Source organism: Psammomys obesus, unplaced genomic scaffold (assembly GCF_907164565.1).
Source record: "Psammomys obesus unplaced genomic scaffold, mPsaObe1.curated_primary_1811, whole genome shotgun sequence".
Lineage (NCBI taxonomy): Eukaryota > Metazoa > Chordata > Mammalia > Rodentia > Muridae > Psammomys > Psammomys obesus.
This window is the reverse complement of record NW_026585895.1, coordinates 50680807-50700106: the sequence shown is the minus strand read 5'-3', so window position 1 is coordinate 50700106 and position 19300 is coordinate 50680807. Positions and strand designations below refer to the sequence as shown.

General features: G+C 45.2%; 1 protein-coding gene across 8 annotated transcripts in view; it reads right to left on the bottom strand.

Annotated features, from left to right (window-relative positions):
- Zer1 (zyg-11 related cell cycle regulator) overlaps window positions 1-19300 on the bottom strand; it is a 44147-nt gene that overhangs the window by 16651 nt on the left and 8196 nt on the right. For 4 of the 8 annotated variants that reach the window (XR_008719312.1, XM_055599774.1, XM_055599768.1 and 1 more), the window contains exon 1: window positions 9743-10103. The gene's annotated coding sequence lies outside the window, so the exon portion shown is untranslated. Of the gene's footprint in view, window positions 1-9742; window positions 10105-11238; window positions 11321-19300 lie in introns of those variants that run through there. The other 4 variants (XM_055599770.1, XM_055599769.1, XM_055599772.1 and 1 more) reach the window with 3 other exon arrangements.

The following is a 19300-nucleotide window of genomic DNA, read 5'->3' as shown; positions in this document are numbered from 1 at the left end:
CACCAAGGCGCCAGTGCCAAGGTGGGCAGACGACCCTAGCAGGCACGCAGTCATCTTGCTCCATCAGGGTCAGGGAAATGCACACCAAACCATAATGAGATGCCATTTCCTATTGCCAAGCAGCTCAACTGTAAACATCAAGCACTGGTGAAAACATGGAAGTGCCGGTGGGAGTATAAAGTGCTGTTCAACTGGGATTGTTAAACAATACTGACTGACCCTGAGCAGGACTGTACTTTGAAGGGTTCGCAAGTCTGCCTGCAGGAATATACCCAACAGAGATGCATATGCATCCCTGCAAATAGGGTCATGGTATTTGCCATGCAAGCCTGAGGGGAGTTCAAGCCCTAGAGCCCACAGTGGAAGAGATAGCAGACTCCCAGAAGGTGCCCTCTGACCTCCACACAGGGGACTGTGGCAGGTGCACACCCACATTCTCACACATAGCTAATAATAAATAAAACTTCAAATGTTCAAAGCAGTATTCTACCTGATGGGCCCTAAAAGAAGAGACCCTTGACTGTTTACTGACATTGCAATGGATAATTATAGTATATATTTTGCTTAATTATCACACTGCAATGAGAATACAGTCAGCAACTTGGATGACCCTCACAGTGTGACAAGGACAGAATCAGAAACAAGAAGACACTGTGTTTGCTTCAGTTACATTCCTTTCCGTTAATACATGAGGAAGTCTACATAGGGATACGACTGTCTCCTTAGCAAGAATGTTTGGGTCCATGTGTACGCCTGAAAGGATGTTTCTTGGTATGGATGGGCTTCGGGTCCTTCCTCTGAGCGGACCCACAGGAGTCTTCACTGTCAACATTCACAATATACTATAACTCAATAAAGAGATTAAAAATGCTTGTGCACACCTTTAGTCCTAGAACTTGGAAAGCAGAGGCAGGTAGTTATCGGTGAGTTCAAGGCCAGCCTGGTCTACACAACAAGCTCCAGGGCAGCCAGGACTACACAGAGAGACCTTGTCTCAAACAACAAAGCAACAAACAAAAACATGACTGACACCAACCAAAGGGGTCCACACTTGAATGGGATCTGGATGCATTCTGGTGATAAGCCAGTTACTACAGCATCATACTGGCTGCAGTAATTGCAAATGGAACCTTCATAATATCTTAGAAACAATTTCTAGGGGCTGGAGAGATGGTACAGTGGCTTACAGTGTGTTCTGCTCTTGCAGAGAACCGAAGGTTGCTTCACTGTGTAGGTTCTGTGCAAGTACTGTACTATGTATAGAACAACTTGAGCATCTGTAGATTCTGGTACCTAACCCAGCCTTCAAATCAACGTGGACACTAAACTTCAGAAAAGTTTTAGTGTTCTGGAGTTGTAGTGCAGTGAGAGAGCCAATGCTTACCTTGTTTGAGACTTTGGGCTCAACCAACCTCCAAGATCCCACCCAAAAGTACAGGTTCTGTGGTCAGACACAGAGATCTCTGTTCTGATTCGAGTCTGTACTTCACTGGTAAACAATGTCACCTCTAATATCATAGTGTTCTCATCTGGAAAAATGAGGATGATAATTTTCCTGCCATGGCTGGAGGAGTTGGGGAGACAGTGCTGGGAAAACATTTCCCACAGCACTCAACAAACATGTTTGACAGATAAGGATACTCAAGTTCAGAGACTCAAGGTTACTCTGTACAAACTGGTGTCTTTAGCTCTGTCACATCATCCCTTAGAACACTGGTTCTCAACCTTTGGGTGTTGGCCCCTTCGAGAGGGTCAAACAACCCTTTCACAAGAGGTCACCTAAGACCATCAGAAAACACAGACATTTACATTAGAATTGTTGAGAATCATCTCAACAATAGCAAAATTACAGTTATAAAGCAGCACCAAAAAAATTTAAGGTTGTAGGTTACCACAACATGAGGAACTGTATTAAAGGGTCCCAGCATTAGAAAGGTCGAGGACCACAGCCTTAGAGGAAGGCTCCAAAGGGGTGTGGGCTCAGCACTGCCCATCTTTTGGGTATCCTATGTGCATTCTTGAGCTTTCTAAGCTACTGAGAACTTGGAGCAAGAAGCAACATTGCCTGCACTGGTGAGGTGAGGCAGGAAGATCACACGTTCAGGACCAACCTGAGCAACTTAAGAAAACCCTGTATTAATAAAATAAACACACAGAGTAGGTAGCTCAGTGGTAGAATGTTTGTGTAGAACGTATGAGACACTAGGTTCTATCTTCAGTGGAAGCTATTCATTTGCTGTTGCTTTTTTTTTTTTTTTTTTAATGTATAGTGTTCTGCCCAGCCTGCATTTGTGTCTGCAAGCCAGAAGAGGGCACCACATCTCATTATAGATGGTTGTGAACCACTATGTGGTTGCTAGGAATTGAACTCGGGACCTTTGCAAACACAGCCCGTACTCTTGACCTCTGAGCCATCTCTCCAGCCCCTGCTTTTTTTTTTTTTTTATATTTATTTTATAGACAGAATCTCACTATATAGACCTGGTTGACCTGGAACTCTCTAGATAAACCAGGTGGCCTTGAACTTATAGAGCTGCTAGAATTAAAGGCATGTGCCATTATGCCCAACCCTAATAATAATTTACAGTGTGTGTGTGTGTGTGTGTGTGTGTGTGTGTGTGTGTGGTTATGCACATGAATACAGGTGCACATGGAGGCCAGAGAGAATGACAGAACCCCCAGGCCACAGTAAGCTGCCTGGTGCAGGTGCCAGAAACTGAACTCAGGTCTCTGTAAGAACAGTATGCACCTTTTTTAAAATAAATCAGTTAAGACTGGTCTAGTTCCAAGACAGCCAGGTATATACAAAGAAATTCTGTCTTGAAAAACCAAACCAACTAACCCAAATCAAACACCCCTAAAAAGCATAGTTAATTTTTGCTTTTTAAAAAAGATTTATTTATTATGTGTTCTGCTTGCATGTACACCTGCAGGCCAGAAGAGGGCACCAGATACCATTAAAGACTGTATGAGCCACCATGTGGGTGCTGGGAATTGAACTCAGGACCTCTGGAAGAACAGCCAGAGCTCCTAACCTCTGAGTCATCTCTCCAGCCCCAGTTAATTTTTTCTTAGGTTTCTTTCTATTATTTTAGATATGTGTTTTGCTTGCCTGTATGTTCATGTACCACATGCATGCCTGGTGCCCTTGAAGGTCAGAACTGGGCACCGGGTTCCCTGGAACTGGAGTTACGGATGTTTGTGAGCTACCATGTGGGTGCTGGGACTCAAACAAGTATTTTTAACTGTTGAGCCATCTCTGAGGCTCTGTTATTTTTCTTTTCTTTTCTTTTTTAAAGCAGCTATTATGATTCCCATTGCCACCTTCTGCCAGGCTAACCCTCACTTCCCTGTCAAGTAGAATCTGTCCTCCCTTGACCCTGGCCTCCCACAAGGCCCATGTTTCAGCTGTCCCAGTAGCAATGTAACAATCTCTGGGAATGGCACAAATGGTGGTTTGCCTGGGCCTTGGGATGACCTTCCTCACTTACAGGCTCTCAAGAGTATGGTCTTCTGTCTGCTAATACCAGAGAAAGCAGCATATCGAGGCCAGCCCTGCTAGGGACCACCTTTCTGGCCTCCTCAGTTCCTTGACCCCTCTAGCCTACCTCCTCCACCGAATGGCAAAAGCCCCAGGTCTAGTCACCTGCAGCCCCACACTAGGTTCTTTCTCTGTCTACTTGTCTACTAGGACTGTCCAAATTCAACTAGTGAGTGTCCTGCCTCTATAAAGCACTGTCTGAATTCTCTTACTGAGCCCTTCTTACCATTCCAGTGTCCAGAGAGGCATCCCTGCTGTTAGGACACTCTTGCTCAGAGTCCCCATAGCCCAATACAGGTGCCAGTTTATTACTACTATTTCCTTGATGAACTGAGGACAGTTGCCAGGCTGTCTGATTCTTTTCTCTTTTTTGTTTTTTTCAAGACAGGGTTTCTCTATGTAGCCCTGGCTGTCCTCAAAATCAAGAGAGCTGCCTGCCTCTGCCTCCTGAGAGCTAGGATTAAAGGTACGCCACCATTGCCTGCTGGTCTACTGTTTCTGCAGTGCTTCCCTAGAACTATGGACCCAGCCATGAGCTACTGAGGACACAGGTCCTACACTGAACAAGCAGACAAGGTCCTGCCACTATGAAGCATTCTGGGATGAGAAGGAGACAACCAGCTACCTAAAAAACTACACAGATGCAGGCACATCACTAGAATAGTGCTCTGCAGGATGGGGAAGGGCCTGTGTCACTCTAAGCTGGAGTGTCAGGGAAGGCTTGACATTTTAGCTAAGACCCCCAAGATAAGCCTTAAGCTCTATTGGTGGGAAGAAGAGAAATAGTGCAATGACTGAAAGGATTGGGTGCATAGGCTGCAGGCACCGACAACTGAAACCCAAACCCATGGCTACTGTTTAAATGAACACAGGTGGCACTGAATGGTAATCACAGGACTTGGGGGAAAGGACATTTTTACAAAGCAGGAACCACAAAGGACTTGTAGGATGTGAGTCTCACCATGCCTGAGCATGGGTTCACTGTCACTAGAACACTGCTGAATCCCTATGGACCACAACAGAACCTTGTGACTGGCCGGGAAGGAGCCGCCTTTTCTGCAGGACTGAGCCCAAGCCTCAGATAGCTCCCCTGCTCCATCTGGGCTGCACACATGGAAAGGACACCACAATATTAGTTGCCTAGGTCACCAAATAACTCCAGAGGACAGACTGGGTGAATGGTGCCACCTGTGGTCACCTCCTCGACGAGCTGACCCTGCGGCTGGGGGTGGGGTGATGGGGGAGAGCCTGAGGGAGCTGAGATGGGAGCTGCCCTCATCTGGCACCAGAGCCTAGACACTCAACACCCCACCACTCCACCCCTTGGAGTCTTAAGGATCTTCACTCTCAAGGCAGGTTCCAGCCATCTGGAATTCTGGCAACTGGGGACAGCCTGGACTCTGCTATTGATAACGACGAGAGGGCAAGAACCCCATGTCTCTTTTCTTACAGGCAGGGGGAAGGGCAGTGGAAGAAATGAGAGAGAAAAACCAACAGCAGCCCAGGCAGCCACCCACACTGTACCACCTCCAAGCTGGGTGCTTCCAGACGGGTACCCAGCTCCTTCCAGAATTTACGTCCTACGGTTTCTTATTTAACCAGCCAAACATCACATCCCAGTACTTTATACCAATAGAGAGCTATTGATTTGCATAACAATTTGTCTATAACCCTCCCCCCAGCTGCCAGCTCCAGAGGACAGACTGGCGCTTGCACCCACACCCACATCCTTGGTGCCTACTAGTGCCTGGCATTTGGGCGGAACAAAGGTTTGATGTTGCTAGGATTATCTCATGATGGTACTCTGAGGTAGAGACTGCTAGTCGTTTGCTGATGAAGACACTGAGAGCCACAACTAACACAAAAGTAGCCTGTGACAGCAACACTGACTTTGGGTAAGGGAGTAAATCTAAGTGCTCACCAATCACACTTTTCCACCCCTCTAACAAACTGGCTAAAGAAAGTGAGTTTGCTGGGAGTGGTGGCACACACCTTTAATCCCAGCACTCTGGAGGCAGAGGTAGGTGGGTCCCTGTGCATTTAAGACCAGCCTGGTCTACAGAGTTCCAGGACATCCATGGCTGTTAAACAGAGAAAGGTAGTCTCAAAAAACCAAAACCAGCTGGGCGCAACTAGTATTCCTAGTACTCTGGGAGGCAGAGGAAGGTGGATCTCTGAGTTTGAGACCAGCCTGGTTTACAAAGAGAGTCCAAGACAGCTAAGGCTACACAGAGAAACCCTTGGAAAACAAAACAAAACAAAGAAACAAAAATCAAAAAAGAAAAAAAAAACACAACAACAACAGCAAGAAAAACATAAGCAAACAAACAAACATGAAAGAAAGTAACCAATGATCAGAGGAGGGAGCATCTTGACATCTAAGGGACAGAGAGTCTGGGGAGCCAGAGGATCCAAACCTTGGAGCAGTGCCCACTGTGTGAAAGGTTAACCCATGAGCTCGGGGAACCCAAACCCTTTTTACAGAGGTTAAATGCTTTCCAGGAAGGAATGGTCCTGGGCTGGAGATTAGGGACAGAAAGCTGCTGTTAAGATAGTCCAGACAAAGGGGACTCTAGAGAACAGAGGTGCAGGGGAGTGCTAGAGACAGAAGTCTAGAGACTATATCGGCAGGTCGTTATGCTGGGAGATAGAACGAGGGAGGGTGCACATGCCCACTGGGCTGCTGGCATCTCTCGATAAAAAGACAAGGATGGGGACAGGCTGAGAGTCACACTACGTGGGTTCTGTTTGTGCAATCAAACTTGAGAATGCCCACACTGCTCAGCACTGGATGTGCACCAGGTCCCTTCACCCTCACAGGAGACAGGGTTCTATCTAGAGCTGCAGGTAAGGTAGCTGAGGCTGTGTGCCAAGAAGTCTGCACACTCTCTGTGCGTATAGATAGGTGCTCTCCGCTCAGCAGGGCAACACTAGGGTTTCAAGATTTCCAGGTCTGTTCTCAGTGGTGCCACCCCTGACGTCTTAGGCAAGCCTCACCTTCCCTTCTGTGCTATCACCACCTCCTTACAACTCCACGCATCCTGAGTACCGACAGCACATGATCTGGTTCTGTGGTAATAATTCTATGGGCACCATGGGCCAGGGCTAGAAGCTTCCTAAAGGCAAGGACCCTGCTTGAGCCACGGGACCCCCATTATTCAATAAGCAAATGACAGGCTACCTGGGATCCTCTTGTCATTGTCTCTCCATCTCTGGGATTACAAGAGCATGTCACTGTACCACTTTTGTATGCAGATGCCGGGGATTGAACTCAGGTCCTCATGCTTGCAAGGCAAGCATTTTTACTGTCTGAGCCATATCCCCAGCTCTTTGCTCACTTCTGAAGCCAGAAAACCAGCTCCAGTGAATGAACCAGATTTGATGTTGGTCCCCAAATAGTTGAGTCCACAGGGGTCTCTGAACTCACATTTCTGGAGTAAAAAAACAGCTGAAGCACTGAGGCTAAAGAAAAAAACACTGAAGGCAGAGGCCAGTAAAATGGCTCTGTGGTTAATGGTACCAGCTGGCAAGGCTGAAAATCTGAGTTTGAGCCCCTGGTCCCTCATGGTGGAGAGAACAGATTCCCATAAGTTGTCCTCTGACCTCTACCCACAAACGGTGGCTCTTCAATAAGTAAGTGTTAAAAATAAACATCAGGAGGCAAAGAGCAGTCCTGTGCTGAGATGTACCTGCAACCCAATGGCTCCAACTATAACAGGAAGTGCTATTCACCACTGCAACGTGTCAGTGAAGAGCTGATTCTTCTCCCACCTGTCTCATTTCATCCTCCTAAGCTCTCCAGAGGCAGCAGGGGCAAGAAGACACCATTCTCAGTGTAAAGATAGGAAAATTGAGGTCCACACGGAACGTAAGGTCCATTGCGTATGTAAAACAACAGGGCAGCAGAACGGTCTACATCCTGGTTCCCCTGTTTGGGGTTCTGGTCATAGAAGCTTTCTGTTATGTAGGCTCTTGGCTTCCAAGTGCTCTAACTTCACACATTTACGTTTTACTTTTTTTTGTGGTGCATGGGATGAAGCCCAGTGGCTTATGCACTCTAGACAAGTGTTTTATCACTAAGCCACACCCCCTACCTTTGCTTTTGCATTTTCAAATCCTCTGGTCCTGCTCAGCCTATGACCCAGGCCTGATGATGTAGTTAGAGTGAGGAGGAAGATCTGTGGTTGTTCTCCTAGAAGGCTGCAAATTTGCAGCCTGTGCCAGGTACCTTCAGGATCCACAGCTTCTGCCTGTAATTGACCCCACACTTGATGCCAGAGGCAGGCCTAATACTGCCCTTTCCAATCTGTCTGCAAGTCAACAGACAGCACCATCATTGTGCTTACATTATGTGACAGAATGGGGATTTTCAGGACTTGATTTTTAAGTCCCCATTGGGTTGGGCATGGTGATACACACACACAACCCTAGCACTCGGGGGCAGCGGCAGGTGAATCTCTGTGAGTTCAAGACCAGCCCGGTCTACAAAGTGAGTCTGAAGCTAGCCTTGTCTACATGAAACTTCTTCAAAACAAACAAATTCGACCAGTTTTTATGAGTTAGTGGTTCATGTTTACAATCTCAGCACTTAGAATGCTGAGGACTGCTGAGTTCAAGGTCAGCCTGGGCTGTACAGTTAGTTGTCTGCCTAGCTACAGAAGGAAACCTTGTCTTAAAAAAACAAAACAAAATGAAGGCCAAGTTCCCAGACAGCCTGGAGAACAGGCCATTACTTTTCCCAGTGAGTGGCGTCAGATTCTATGTAGCTTCCTCCGGTACTCCTACACATTCTACAGGAGTCAGACAGCTGGCAGTACTACCAGCTGATGCTCGAAAGGTCGCGTGGCGGACAGATCCTTATCGTCATGTACCCTCCACACTGCCACTCGTGCACTCTTCAACTTAGCAGTCCTATGCTACAGGTGGAAAAACTGAGGCAGAAGGTCCCCTGCTCACATTATGACGACGAGGAGGAAACAGTAGTGACATGACTTGCCTGCAGTGCTGTCTTCAAGATTTCTGTCACTGACGGTCAGCACAGACGGCAAAAGGGCACAGGGCCAAAGTACAGTGGTCACCTGTCTCCCCAGACAATTTTGCATTTTCTCCAACATTTCAACAATTCCAAGTCAGTCCTGCATCACAAGACAGCCCCTAACATGCTCCCTGTTGTTATTTGCTCCCAGCTGACTTCCCTGCCATCCACTTTGCCTCCTTCATTCTGACCCAAGCAGGTTCTCTTGCCACCATGGGATCTTTGCACCCACGGTGGAATGCTGTGCTCCCAGAAAGCTGTAATGTCTTTCTATCTCAGTCATCTCTGCGCAGACAGCAACCTTATTAGAGGGCTTCCCTGACCACCTTCTATAGAAAGGTCCCAGTCTCTGATCCCCCCTGCTCTACCTTTCTATTACTAACCTATTACTAACACGTTGTACATTTATTTGCTGAATAAGCCAAAGCACAGCGACCCTTCACATCTGATAGCCACCTCTTGGTCTAAGCATAGCTTCCCATGATCCCTCTCAATGCTATCGCCCATGGTCACTCTAACTTTAAGTCTGAAGAGAAGCATTCTGTCAGAAACATTATTGAGCCAGCTTCTCCCTGGCATTAGGCACCCCCCATCACCCACACCCCAGACACACACTTACACCTTAACATTCTCTCACAAGGCACAAGCAAACATGAGAAATCTTTGCCTCTGGTTAAAGAGCAGCCAAATCAAGTTCCATCCAGAGCTGGCCAGACCAGTCAGTTTCACTTTTCCCTCACATAGGACGCCCTTGGTCTTAAGCTTGCAAGCCCACCCGCCCTTTTCCGACCCTGTTGCACTCTCTTGCACCTTGTCATCCCATTTTGGGAGCTGATCCAGCAGCCAAACCATCCTTAAGCTTTTAAGTGGCACGGCTTGGGGGCTGGGAGGAGAACAAAACTCATCCAACAGGTAGGAGGGGCAGAGGCCGCCCTTCTAAGCCCTACGTTGATCCCCCATTTTGCAGGGGTGAGCGTCGTTCTCCTTGAGGGAGAGAGCTCAGTTTTCAAGGCAGGTTCCTCAGACCTGGGCGGCAGGAGACGAACGCCATCCCACCACTGGCCGAGGTAGACCTTTGCCAGCAGTCGCAGCGGCAAGGCTTAGACCCTGAGGCGGGAGGAAGAGGAGGATGCAGGTACGTTCTTGCCTCGCCATTTAGGACATACCCTAGGAGGGGGCGGCCCTCAGCGGGAAGACGGGATGCTTCGCAGGTTTTCAGGCGGAGGCTGCGGCCCGGGGGAATCGGTGGCCAGAGAGCCGCAGGAGGTCGGATCCGGTTCGGGTACCGGTCGGCGGGGCGGGGCAGGGCGAGAATGCAGCGGCCGGAGCCCGGGACAAGGCCGTTCAGTTGCCCTCGGGCGGCCGGCTGGGCTAGGGCCGCCGGCTACTGGCTCCGGGCCCAGCCCCTCCCCCGCCCCGATCCTGCTCCGACGGCTAGGAGAGCCTGTGGCTGCCTGAGTGCTGTCAACAAAGCGTCACTTCCGGGCCGCCCCTTAGCAACAGAGGAGGGGTTCTCACGTCGTGTCCCGCCGCGAATGCGGGTGGCGGCGGCCGAAGGTTCCGGGCCCAGAGGTGGGGGCTGCTTCTGCCCGTGCAATGCTGGGTCCCCAGGTTATCCGTCAGATTCTCTTCCTTAGAGTGGCTGGATCGCAGGAGCAGGGTCAGGACAGGATTGACTTAGCGCTGACTCACCAGGCGCCCAATCCAACTACTTTTTGGACTGTTACTACGCAACCACCACATTGCTCTTCTTTTTGGACTGTCACTACGCAACCACATTGCTCTTCGGTGTGCTCCTCCTCCTCCTCTTGAAGAGAAGGGCCTCTCACCCAGGAGCTGTCAGATAGCAGCTTGAGGCTGTCCTTGGGCCTATGCATTTTCTTCTGGTCGCCAAGGATGTCTTCACAGTTGTTTCTCTCTTCCTCCGATAGTGCTCCACTTCCGGCCATCATAATTTTATCTTACAATGTCTCTTTGTTTACTTATTTATTTTTAAGTAGCTGGGGCTGAAAAGATGGCTCAGAGGTTAAGAGCACTGGCTGCTCTTTCAGAGGACCTGGGTTTAATTCCCAGCATCTACATGATAGCTCATAACTGTCCATAACTCCAGTTCCAGGGGATCCAACACCCTGACACCAATGCACATAAATAAAATTCTATTATTTTTAATTATGTGTATATGTGTGAGTGGAAGTATACGCACGTGACTGTAGCTGCCTGCGGGGTCCAGAAACCTCAGATCTGCTGGAGCTGAAGTTACAGGTGGTCACAGGCTCCCATATACAGGTGCTGGGGACTGAACTAACTTTCCAACCTATCCTTTCTTCCTTCTTTCCTTCCTTCTTCCTTCTTTTCTTTCATTTAAAGATGCTTTTTTTTCTTCATTTATTTATGTGTGCATGTGTAGGAGCTCAGAGGACTGTTTGCTGGAGAGGATTGGTTCCAAGGATTGAACTCAGGTCCTCAAGCTTGGTGCCAAGCACCCCTACCTGGTGAGCCATCTCACTGGCCCCTATCACAATTTCTCTTCCTGATTTCTATCATGCCCTCCTAACTCAAATCTCCTCATTCTCTCCACAGTCCCACAATCCCAGAATGGATTTCCCAAAATAGAAATTTCAGCAGGGCATCCAGACTTTCTTGATCTACCCTCTCTGCTTACCTCAATCAGTTGCTTCCTTCTGCTCTCCTGTCCAGACAGGTCACAGTTTAAACCAGTTTGGGCTCTTTTCATCTGTCTCTCCCTAGGGCCAAACAATCAGGAGATGAGCTTAAACATTTTTTCTTACTGCCATCCACATCTGGTATACTGGTTAACACTTTTTACTTGAAATCACTGAAGTGAGGTTAGGAATGAAGAAGGGAGGGGTTCCTAGGGCCCAAATCAGGTCCGGAGGCATGCAGGAATTTTACCACTAAACTTTAAGCTTTCTTTTCAAAATATAAGAAAGCATACATACACTTTAATCCCAGCACGCAGGAGGCAGACACAGGCAGATCTCTTTTAGTTTGAGGCCAGCCTGGTCTACAGAGCAAGTTCCAGGACAGCCAAGACCCCCCCCCTCCACACACACACACACACACCCTGTCTCAAAAAACTAGAAGAAAAAAACAGAAAAGGAAAAAATAAATAAAAGAAATAAAGTACTTTAAGAAGGAAGGTAAGCAACACAAAATACATTCAGGAAGTCCCTGAAACTAACCAGATTCACTAAGTCCCCTCTCTGCCAGGAGACAAAGCTGAACTGCACAGAAGACACTGAGACCAGACTAGCTGCCTAGAAGAGAAAAATCTGCAGAGCTGCCTGCAAGAGGTTTAGACCAGATTTGCTTTGGTTTTTGTCTTTTTTTTTTTTTTTTCCAGAGCTGAGAACCGAACCCAGGGCCTTGTGCTTCTTAGGCTTGCTAGGCAAGTGCTCTACCACTGAGCTAAATCCCCAACCCCCAGATTCACTTTGAAAGGACAGTCCATGACCAACCTATTGAGCTGCCTACAGGCTGTACAAGTGTGATCCAGGCTTCCCAGCTTTTGTGAGCTGTCCCCTATGCTGGGGTAGGCCCTGGTGATGCTGCTTTCAAACCATTTCAGCTTCTGTGAGTAATCCCTTACCCATATACCTATAAGCAAGCCCAACAAAACTCAATAGCTCACACTCAATGGGCTATGGTGGTGTACTTTGGGCTGTTGTGAGTTCCCTGTCTGGGGTAAGTAGACATGTGTGTTGTATCTCACTAGGAAAAATTCCAATCGGGCTGGAGAGATGACTCAGAGGTTAAGAGCACTGCTATTCCTCCAAAGGTCCTAAATTCATTTCCCAGTAACCACGTGGTGGCTTATAACCATCTATAATGAGATCTGGTGCCCTCTTCTGGCATGCAGGTGTACAAACAGGTAGAATAATGTAAAAGTAATAAATAGATAAATCTTAACACCCCCCCACCACCACCAAAAAAAAAAAAAAAGGTTAAGAGGAAGAATTCTGTCACACAATATCCTTGTATTTGGGAAACCTAACTCTGCAGCATACTGAAACAATTCTACATCCATGACTGTCTTATTTTAGGGCCACTATTGCTGTGATGAAACACCATGACTAAAAGCAAGTTGGGGAGGAAAACGTTTATTAGGCTTACACTTCTGCAGAGAGAGTATCTTGTGTATTGTATGCATTGCCTGTCAACTAAAAAAACAAAAACAAAAAACAAAAAGCTGGCCTATAGGTAAGAGTAGAATAGAAGGCAGCACATCTGGCAGTCAGAAAGGATTCTGGGATAGAGCCAGGCACAGGAGATTCATCTGGGAAGTTGTGAGGGATAGGTTATCAACACCAAGGACATAAGCCAATTCAAATCAGATTAAAAATTAAAAAAGGTTAGGCTCAGTGGCACACGCCTATAGTCCCAGCACTCAGGGAGGCAGAGGCAGGTGGATCTTTGTGCGTTTGAGGCTAGCCTAGTCTATGAGAGTCCAGGACAGCCAAGGCAGGATTATTTGGGAACTGGGGCTTCTGGGTGAGTTCACCAACCTCAGGGAACAAGACCAGAGGAAGTTGCACCCAGACTATGGTAGAGATGGCTTATAAGAATTGTAGGCAAAGGAAAATTATGTGTCTGTCACACGCTGGATTTATGGTCAGATATGGCTATCTGGGGTGGGGATGGGGGTAGGGGTGAGGGTGAAGGTGAGGGGGTGGCTTACATATATAGCACCTTCAGGTGTTGGAGATTGAGATAGCTGTCAGGAATGCCAGAAATGTTGGGAATGCAGAAACTGGCCCTGAGGAGCCTTTCAGAGGGGCAGGGTTGGAGAGAGAGACAGAGAAAGACAGAGAGAGAGAGAGAGAGAGAGAGAGAGAGAGAGAATAGGATTTACCAGATAATGTTGGGGGTGAAGGGTGGGGGCAGGAGCAACCAGAGATTCCGACTGAACAGTGAGGAAGACATATACATGGTACCTGCGCAGAAGTAGCCAGTCATGTGGCAGAATGTAGATTAGTATAAATGGGTTATTTTAAGTTATAAACTAGTCAGACAAGAGCCTAGCTATACAGTCAAGGTATTTGTAAATATATTTTGATCCCAGGAGGAGTAACCCTACTATAGATGGTATCCACCGTGGTAGGCATGTAATCCAAACTTGCCTAAAAATCCAAGCTTAAAACACAAGACTCATGCAGTAATCCAAGAGTTCTGGACATGGAGCTGGGCCAGAAAGCCAGGCAAGGCCCCTTTAAGAAATGCCATGGCAAACCAGGCCTGCTGGTGCAGGCCTGTAATCCCAGCACTCAGGGAGACAGAGGCAGGTGGATCTCTGTGAGTTCAAGGCCAGCCTGGTCTACAAAGCAAGTCTATGACAGCTAGGGCTATACAGAGAATCCCTGTCTCGAATAAACAAACAAATAAAAAAAGAAACCTCATGGCAGCTGGACACAGTGGTGCACACTTATAATCCCAGCACTCTAGGAGGCAGAGGCAGACAGATCTCCTGATGTTTGAAGCCAGCCTGGTCTACAAAATGAGTCTAAGACAGTCAAGGCTACATAGAGAAACTCTTGTCTTGAAGGGGAAAAAAAAAAAAAAAGAATTAGATGCCAGATTGGAGACCATAAAACAAAGGTTGGAGGATTATTTAAATCAAAATAGGGAACCTTCAGAGGAATCCAATCTGGAATTAACAGTAACACCAACCCTAAGCCTTTGTAGATCTCTCTCATCTGAGAAATCTACAAAGGCTTAAAGAATTAAAATGGCAGCTCATAGAGATGCTAGATAAAAAAGCTTCAGTCATAAATCAACATGGTCAGACTGGATATTATATTTATATTGCCAAGGATCAATGGCTAGGTGAAGGTCTGTATTCTGAATTGAGAGTACAGATTTTGTTTGATGCTACCTTAGAACAACAGATTATGTGCCTCATTTTATAGAGTTTAGAGATTTAAGATATATACATATGTTGATGCATCATACTATTGATACATATTCAGAATTCCAATGGGCCTTTTACCTTCAATTCTGAGAAAGATGACTTTGACATTACATATTTGTTAGAGATGGTGACTGTCTTGGAGGGGACTTTATAGATTGAGGCTGATGGTGCTTCAACATATGCAGCCATTGGAATACAACAGTTTTTTGTACACTATGATATAGAAAATGTTACAGATATATTTACAATCTTACAGGACAAGCAGTTACAGAGAAATCTAACAGGAATTTAAAGGAGGTGCTCATAAAACAGAAGGGGGATAAGGAATATCACAGGTATATATTAAATGTTGGCTTTGAATTTTTAAGAAGTCGATGAGACAGGTAGCACTGCTATTAAAACAAACAAACAATCAAACAAAAGACAAAACCCACTGGATTCTAGAAAGGACTGCTGAATTAGACTGGCCTATAGAAGTCTTATTTCCAGAATGGAAGAGAGGAAGAATGTTGCATTGGGGAGGAGATTTTGCATTTGTTCTAGCAGGAAAAGAAAAGTTGTGTCTTCCATCCAAATTGTTTGAAATCAGATTTGACAAGGGAACCCCCGAAGATCATGGCTACAGACAGGAAGAAGGAAATAAAGAGAAAAACAAGGCAGGTAATGTATATGCTGACCCCTCTATATGGGATCATCTCTAAGACTGGCTGAGACATGAATGTCTATGCATAGCCAATAAATCTTGCTGGCTACAAAATCCTCAAGACTTATCATGCCATTCTTTTAAATGGCTTAAATAGAACTTTATATTGAAGTTTGGTTACAGTCCAAGCTAGTTTATAAGAAAACCAGATGTCTTTCACCTGCTCAAAGAGCAAACAAAATGTTAACTGATCTGTGCACATTGTGCATTCCATACATACATAATTGCAGAACTATATATTACTTGTGAGAGTTTATACAGGCTTGACAAGACTCATCTTTCAGGATGCTGAGATGCAGAAACACATTTAATCTAGCGTTGGAGGTTGGTCTGATGTGTGCTACTGGCCCTCAAAATCTGGTTACACCTCTCCTTGTTGTGTAAACCTGCCCAATAATACCTGACTGGTTGATTAAATGGCTTATACCTGGGCAGGGCAGTATGGGGTGGGCGTGGCTAAGGTTCCTGGGCTTTTGGGTTTAAGAGAGTATCATAGGAATCAGACAGACTGGAAGAGAAGAGGGAGGATGCCAGGATGGGTTAGTATGGAGAAGAAACAGCTTGGGCTGGGAGGAAGGACTCCAATAATGGCGTGAAAAGGCCCAGATGAAAAATATAAGCAAGTACCATGGGGTTATGTATGGAAGGTAGACCAGATGAGGAGGATTAAGGTGGATGGCATTGGATGGGGGCTAGAAGATGGATGGTGAAGATACTGAGACAGTGTAAGTGAAATATCTGCCTGGCCCAAGGTAAATAAAGCAATAAAATCTAACAGGTGTCTGTCTTATTATTTGTGTTATTATTTGTGATACCACTGTGATAATCTCAGGACAAATAATAAACATTACATAGCCCAACAGCTTATTTTTCATTTACAACAACAATCTAGCATCCTGTTTGATCAGCCTGACTGCTTCAGTTGTTGTCTAATTAAAACTTGCTTCCAGGACAACTTTAAAGCAGGTAGTTCAAATCATCCAGCATCACAGACTGTTCCAAACAGGATTTCATTTAAGCCTGCATTTTTACAGCATTTAGAGCCTGGACAGCAGTGTTACTGCTGGCTTCCTTAACCATTTTTCCCAGTTTTATTTGCTCCCCTCCCAAAAAATGCCTTTGTCCCCATACAGCAAAAACGAGGCAGGGTGGGTGGTTTTTGATTATTCTATTGGGTGATAGATCCTTGTCTTTAAAAGGGGTTGGGTACAAGTTATTAAAATGGTCTTGATCAGGGATAAAACAAGGTGTAGGAGCTTAGAATACGGGATTTCTCTCTTTTCTTTTCTCTATCCTTTCTTTCTTAAGCAAGGGAAAAGAGGATGAGAGGAAAAGGGGAAAAGGGAGGAAAAGAAAAAAGGATGGATGTAGAAATAATAGAAAAGAGGGTAGATTATTGAATCTACTTGTTTTTTTAATTTATTTATTATTTATATAGCAGTCTGCATGCATGTGTGTCTATGCATCAGAAGGGGGCACCAGATCTCACTATAGATGGGAATTGAACTCAGGACCTTTGGAAGTACAGTCAGTGTTCTTAACCCCTGAACCATCTCTCCAGCCCTTAAATTTAATCTTAAAGTAAAGAACATTTTAGCCAGGCGATGGTGGCATACACTTTTAATCCCAGCACTCGGGAGGCAGAGGCATGTGAATTTTTGTGAGTTTGAGGCCAGCCTAGTCTACAGAGTGAGTTCCAGGACAGCCAAGGCTACACAGAGAAACCCTGTCTCAAAAAACCAAACAAAACAACAACAACACCAAAAGAACATTTTATAAGCCAGTAATCTAACACTGGTATAGATTTTTATATATTGATACAAAATTAAAGTTATTTTATATATATATATGTTTCCACTTTTGTATAAAATATTGGACCTATGCAAGTCATTTAAAAATATAAAGTTTAGGGGTCTGGAGAGATGGCTCAGAGGTTAAGAGCACTCGCTGTTCTTCCAAGGGTCCTGAGTTCAATTCCCAGCACCCACATGGTGGCTCAAAACCATCTCTATGAGATCTGGTGCCCTCTTCTGGTATGCAGGTGTGCATGCAAGCAGAGCACTTTACACATAACAAATAAATAAATCTTTTTAAAAAAATACAAAGTTAAGTCCCAATCCTTTTCAAAGCTGCCATTACAAACCATTTAGGATAATTAAGTGATGCAAGTTAATAGTTAGTCAATCAAAGTCATGGTCAGCTACTAGTCTAGACTATCGTGACAACATACACCCTAAGTTAAACAGATACTGAACAGCTAGAAACAAGCAGTGCTTGTCTATTCAGATGTACTACAGATAGATTGATAATGATTATACACGATAGAAATGTAAAGCTGAGACCTATAGAAAATGGTCTTTAAGGATGTTTTATTACTGTAAGGCTTTTCTGGCATTGAGACATGTCAGCTCCTGGCAGCAACCCATTTAACTTGGAAAAAGATGATGAACATCGAAGAATCTCCTTATAGCTTCCATTGTGGCAAGCTAGCCACTGGGCACAAACTGCCCTTGCTCCCTCTGTGGACAGTGTGCTGTCCAAAATGGACAAACTGGATGCATGGAAGAAGTTGGTTGCCAAACTTTCCAAAGACAAGGAATGAAGTCCTTCATAATACCTGCTTCACAAAAATGTCTGTCAGATATATTGGGTCAGAAGACTGAACATTAATGCTCCAATGTTACAGAGAAATTTTAGGGACTGTCCAGGCAGCCAGCTATTTGTCAATTCTATAGTATTGGAGGCTGCTTGCCTGTACTTCCTGAATACTCAGGTAATATTTATGTCTTCTCAAATCTCTGAGGTGGTTAAGACTAGATAGTTATAGTCTCACAATTAAGCTTAAGTTGTTTAGGATTTAAGAAAATGTTTTAAGAAGAGGTTTTAGGTCCAAGAAAATTGTTAATGCAAGTGAGGATGGAAAATGATTTAAGTACAAACTTCAGAACTCATGAACATCGGATACATAATAAAGTACTTTCTCCAAAGTTGCCAAATACAAATGACCTGGACATTGTGTATATATGTTATACCTGATAGATTTCATAATTGTTCTGATGGTATATAGTTGCTTATGTAAGAAAAAGAGCCTTTTATTCGACTAAAAAGGGAAATTATAGAGAGAGTATCTTTGGATGCATTGCCTGTCAATTAAAACAACAACAACAACAAAACCTATGGCTTATAGGAAAGGGTAGAATAGAAGGTGTGACATCTGGCAGTCAGAAAGGATTCTGGGACAGAGCCAGGCACAGGAGATTCATCAGGAAGGACGTGAGGAGGACAGACACATGGTATCTTAGCAAAGATAAGCAGCCACGTAGCAGAATGTAGATTAGTATAAATGGTTTAGTTTAAGTTATGAACTAGTCAGAGAAGAGCGTAGGTACATGGCCTAGATATTTGTAAATATATTTTGAGTTACATGAGTCATTATTCCGGGAACTTGGGACTGGAAGAAAAAAAAAAAAACATGCGTTCTAATACACACTTCCACATCATAGTCCTTGAAGGAAATCAGGGCAGGAACTCATATAAGGCAGGAACTCATATAAGCAGAAGCCTGGAGGCTGACATTGATGCAGAGGTCATGGAGGGGTGCTGTTTACTAGATTCCTCAGCTAGCTAGCTAGCTTCTCTCTGTGTCTCTCTCTCTCTTTCTCTCTCTCTCTCTAAGGTTTCTCTGTGTAGCTCTGGCTGTCCTGGAACTCACTATATAGACCAGGCTGGCCTCCAACTCAGAGATCTGCCTGCTTCTGCCTCCCAAGTGCTGGGATTAAAGGCCTCCACCTTTGGACTTATACATCTGGATCATAGAGAGGCATTTCCTCAATTGAGGATCCCTTCTTTCAGATGACTTTAAGTTGTGTCAAATTAACAGTAAAGCTAGCCAATACAATGACTCTATCAATCATTCTAATACAAGGCATTGACATAAAGGAAAAAAAGCTTCCTTCTTCAATTGAGCATCATCACAAAGTAGAGACACATTTAAAAAAAAATTTTTTTTTGAGACAGGGTTTCTTGGTGTAGCCTTGGCTGTCCTGGACTTGATTTGTAGAGCAGGTTGGCCTTGAACTAACAGAGATCTAC